This window comes from Bos indicus x Bos taurus, chromosome 8, assembly GCF_003369695.1.
Source record: "Bos indicus x Bos taurus breed Angus x Brahman F1 hybrid chromosome 8, Bos_hybrid_MaternalHap_v2.0, whole genome shotgun sequence".
In the NCBI taxonomy this organism is placed as follows: Eukaryota; Metazoa; Chordata; class Mammalia; order Artiodactyla; family Bovidae; genus Bos; species Bos indicus x Bos taurus.
In genome coordinates, this window is record NC_040083.1 from 84,724,514 (window position 1) to 84,730,190 (window position 5,677).

Sequence of the window (5,677 nt, forward strand, 5' to 3'; positions counted from 1 at the left end):
TAGGACTTCCAAAAGTGTGTTGAATAATAGTGGTGACAGTGGACACCCTTGTCTTGTTCCTGATCTTAGGGGGAATGCTTTTAGTTTTTCACCATTGAGAATAATGTTTGCTGTAGGCTTGTCATATATGGCCTTTACTATGTTGAGGTTGATTCCTTCTAGGCCCATTTTTTGAAGAGTTTTAATCATAAATGGTGCTGAATTTTGTCAAAGGCTTTTTCTGCATCTATTGAGATTATCATATGGTTTTTATCTTTCAATTTGTTAATACGGTTTATCACATTGATTGATTTGCATATATTGAAGAATCCTTGCATTCCTGGAATAAACCCAGCTTGATCATGATGTATGATCTTTTTGATGTGTTACTGAATTCTGTTTGCTAAAATTTTGTTAAGGATTTTTGCGTCTATGTTCATCAGTGATATTGGCCTGTTATTTTCTTTTTTTTATGCTGTCTTTGTCTGGTTTTGGTATCAAGGTGATGGTGGCCTCGTAGCATGAGCTTGGAAGTGTTCCTTCCTCTGCAATTTTTTGAAAGAGCTTTTAGAAGGACGGGCATTAGCTCTTGTCTAAATGTTTGGTAGAATTCTCCTGTGAAGCCATCTGGTCCTAGGCTTTTGTTTTTTGGGAGATTTTTGATCACAGCTTCAATTTCAGTGCTTGTAATTGGGTTGTTCACAGTTTCTCTTTCTTCCTGATTCAGTCTTGGAAGATTGAACTTTTCTAAGAATCTGTCCATTTCTTCCAGGTTATCCATTATATTGCCATATAGTTGTTCGTAATAGTCTCTTATAATCCTTTGTATTTCTGCATTGTCTGTTGTAACCTCTCCTTTTTCATTCCTAATTTTGTTGATCTAATTCTTCTTTTTTTCTTGATGAGTCTGGTTAAAGGTTTGTTGATTTTGTTTATCTTCTCAAAGAACCAGCTTTTAGTTTTATTAATCTTGACTATTGTTTCTTTCATTTCTTTTTCATTTATTTTTGCTTGGATCTGTATGATTTCCTTCCTTCTACTAATTTTGGGGGTTTTTTGTTCTTCTTTTTCTAGTTGTTTTAGGTGTAAAGTTAAGTTGTCTGTTCTATGTTTTTCTTTTTTCTTGAAGTAGGATTATATTGCTACAAACGTCCCTCTTTGAACTGCTTTTGCTGCATCCCATAGGTTTTGAGTTGTCATGTTTCCATTGTCATTTATTTCTAAAACTTTTTTTTATTTCCCTTTTGATTTCTTCAGTAACCTGTTGGTTATTTAGAAACGTGTCGTTTAATCTCCACGTGTTTGTGTTTCTTACAGGTTTTTTCTTGTAACTGATATCTAGTCTCATAGCATTGTGCAGAGTTTCTGCTGAAAGATCAGCTGTTAAGCATATGGAGTTTCCCTTGTATGTTACTTGTTGCTTCTCCCTTGCTGCTTTTAATATTCTTTCTTTGTGTTTAGTCTTTGACAATTTGATTGGTATATGTCTTGGCACATTTCTCCTTGGGTTTATCCTGTATGGGACTCTTCGTGCCTCTTGGACTTCATTGACTATTTCCTTTTCCATGTTGGAGAAATTTTCAACTATAATCTCTTCAAAAATTTTCTCATAGCCTTTCTTTTTCTCTTCCTCTTCTGGGACCCCTATAATTTGAATGTTAGTGCATTTGATTTTGTCCCAGAGGTCTGTGAGACTATCCTCAGTTCTTTTCATTCTTTTTACTTTATTCTGCTCTTCAAAAGTTATTTCCACCATTTTAGCTTCCAGCTCACCGATTTGTCCTTCTGCTTCAGATATTCTGCTATTGATTCCTTCTAGAGTATTTTTAATTTCAGTACTTGTGTTGTTTGTATGTTTATTCTTTAATTCTTCTAGGTCTTTGTTAATTGATTCTTGCATTTTCTCCATTTTGTGTTCAAGGTTTTTGATCATCTTTACATCATTATTCTGAATTCTTTTTCAGGTAGTTTGCCTATTTCCTCTTCATCTATTTGGACATCTGTGTTTCTAGTTTGTTCCTTCATTTGTGTAGTATTTCTCTGCCTTTTAGTTATTTTTTTAAAACTTATTGTGTTTGAGTTCTCCTTTTCTCAGGCTTCAAGGAAAGTTGAATTCTTTGCTTGAAGAAGATTGAATTCTTTTTTCCTTTTGGTTTCTGCACTCCTAAGGTTGGTCCAGTGGTTTGTGTAAGCTTTGTATAGGGTGAGATTTGTGCTGAGTTTTTGTTTGTTTTTTTGTTTTTCTTCTGATGGGCAAGGCTGAGTGAGATGGTAATACTGTCTCCTGATGATTGCGTTTGTTTTTTTTGTTTTGTTTGTTGTTTAGATGAGGTGTCCTGCACAGGGTGCTACTGGTGGTTGGGTGATACTGGGTCTTGTATTCAAGTGGTTTTGTTTGTGTGAGTTCTCACTATTTGATACTCCCTAGGGTTAGTTCTCTCATACCCTAGGGTCTGGGAGTTAGTGCTCCCACTCCAAAGGCTCAGGGATTGATCTTGGTGAATCAACCCCCTTAGAAGCAGTCAGCCCTCCTGTTAGGGATTCAATATCCTGCGAGCGCTGAGTGCACATCCTTCCTGCTCCCTCACCTCTTGAGGTGCTGTGTCCTTCCCTCTTAAGGTCTCCTAGTCTTCCTTGTATTGTTTAATTTCCACATATTTGTGAATTTTCCAGTTTGCCTCTGTTATTCATTTTTAATTTCATTCCATTATGATCAAAAGACATACATTGGATGATTTTAATCTTTTAAAAATTTATTAAGACTTATTTTGTGGCCAGTATATGGTATATATGGGCTTCCCTGGTGGCTCCAGTAGTAAAGAAACTGCCTGCCAATGCAGGATATGTTAGAGATGTGGGTTCAATCCCTGGGTTAGGAAGGTACACTGGAGTAAGGCTTGGCAACCCACTCCAGTATTCTTGCCTGGAGAATGCCATGGACAGAGGAGCCTGGTGGGCTACTGTCCATGGGATTGCAAAGTTGGACATGACTGAGTGACTAACACACATTGCTGTGTTAAATGTTATCAGTATATGACGGGTGCAAGCTCAGTCACTCTGTCATGTCTGACTCTCTGAGACCCCATGCACTGTAGCCCACCAGGCTCCTGTGTCCATTGGATTATCCCAGCAAGAATACTGGAGTGGGTTGCCATTTCCTCCTCCAGGAGAACTTAGTGAACCAGGGATCGAACCCATGTCTCCTGCATTGACAGGCGGATTCTTTACCGCTAAGCCAACTGGGAAGCCCCGATATATGATGAAACCTTTTTAAATAACAGTACAGCCAAGTCAGTTCAGTTTTGGTTATAGTTTTCACGGAATATCTTTTTCCATCCTTTTACTTAAAATTAGCTTCATCTTCATATCTAAAGTGAATATTTTGTAAACAGAATGTTGATGGATTCTATTTTTTTAATATAGTCTTCCAAACCTTTATTATAATAGGAAAGAGTAATCCTTTTATATTTAATTTGATTACTGAAAAACAAGCATTTACTTTGCCATGTGGCTATTTATGTTTTATGCTTTTGTACCTCAATTTTCCATTGTTAACATTTGGAGGATATCAATTACCATGTTAAACTTATTAAACACATGGTTTGAATATACATAAGAGTATATAATAATTAAAAAAAATTCTGCTTCCTTACATCTCCACTTATTTCCTTTTGGGTTCTCTGCTTCAACCCTTTGAGTTGTTATTATCACAGATTATCACCTTATGCATTGTAGTCCCCTTAAAATGAATTTATAATTATTGCTTTAACATTTGTCATTTAGTTTATTTAGGGAAAAAAGGGAAGTTATAAATTAAATGCACAATTTCGTTCATTCAAAAGTCCACTATTACTGGACCTTATACTTATTATTTTTTTATGTCTGAGAGTTACTGTCTGGTGTCCTTTCATTTCATCCTGAAGGAGTCTCTTTAGTAATTTCTTGTACAGTAGATCTGTTTACCTGGGATTTTCTTAATACCTCCTTCATTGTTAAAGAAGAGTTTTGCCAGATACAGAATTCTTGACCGACACTTTTTTTCCCCCTTCAGGCTACTAAACATGTCATCCTACTGTCTTCTGGCCTCTGGTTTCTGGAGAGAAATCGTCTGTTAATTTTATTGAGAATCACTTGTATGTGATGAGTGACTTCTACATTCTTGCTTTCAAGATCAACTTGGTTGTCCAGTCTATAAGTATCCAGCTTGGAGTTAGTTGAGCTTCTTAGATGTATATTCATGAATTTCATCAGATTTGGGAATTTTTTTGCCAAATATGTTTTCCTATTCCTGTCTTCAATATCTTCTTCTGGGAGCCCTATAATACATATATTGAACACCTAATGGTATCCCACAGGTCCTTCAGGCTTTGTTCATTTATATTCATTATTTTTTTCTGTTTCTCTGAATTTATTATTTCATTTGTCCTTATCTTCAACCGATCCTTTCTTCTGCCTGCTCAAATCTGATTTTGAACACCTCTAGAGAATTTTTCATTTTAGTTTTTGTACTTTCCATCTCCAAAATTTCTATTCAGTTCCTTCTATCTCTTTATTTTTCATCTTCATTTGTATTTTTATTTTTTACAGTCATTATTTTCTTGATTCCCTTTAGCTCTCTGTCTGTGATTTCCTTAAATAAAATTAAGAAAGTCAATTTAATGTCTTTGATTAGTAACTTAAATGTTTGGGCTTCCTCAGAGATGGTTTCTGTCTAACTCTTGTTCCTTTAAAGAGTTGTACATTACTGTTTCTTTCTATGTACTGTACTGTATTTTTGTTGTTGTTGAAAACCAGACATTTTGAGTTGTGGTAACTCAAACTATAATGCTGTGGGAATTCTAAAATTCCAATTCTGTCCCTCATCAGGGATTGTTGGATTTTGCCTGTTGAAGGTTGAAGTCATAAAACTGAACTTTTCCATACTGTTTTTAAAAGTATATGCTTCTTATCTGTGATCAGTAAAGTTTCTGTTCCTTTGTCTCTGCAAAGTGCAACCTGACAAAGATATCCTTAAGCATTTGGCTCCCAAAAGGGGAAAACATAGATGCTCTCTCTTTAAATCCTCTACAAATCAGGAAGACATTTTAGCCCGTTGGGAATGAAACAATGGCTAACTTCTGTCTCAGCCCCTTGATGATTAGCAATAAAAAACCTATGATCCCAAGTTTTTGGAAGACAAGGTCCATATTCCCCACCATGGCCCCAGAAATTTGCACCAGGAACTGAGTTGCTGCATTGTGGAGTGCTAGGATGTGAGGCATGGTAGCCGCTATCATGCAATCACTAAAATTCACCAAAATTAAACTTACCAGCTTCTTCATTAAGCACTCCTCTGGATCCTGTAAGAGATCTGTTAGACTAAGGTTGCAAAATAGTTGCTCAGACAGTTCCTACCAGCTCACATGTCATTTCTGTGGAGTCAAATTCCTGGGGCTTTCTACTCTGCCACATTTCCTGATATCACTTCATTGTGGCTCTGTCTTTCCCTAATAACTAATGATGTTGAACGTCCATTCATGTGCTTATGTGTCAGCTCTATATTTCCTTTAGTGATGGGTCTGATCAAATTATTTCCCAAATTGTACATTCCTTATTTTCTTAATGAGTTTTCGGTCTTATGTATTATATGTATTAATGAATGTGTGTATGAACTCACATTTTTTTATGATTTGCAAATATTTTCTACAACTGCAACTTT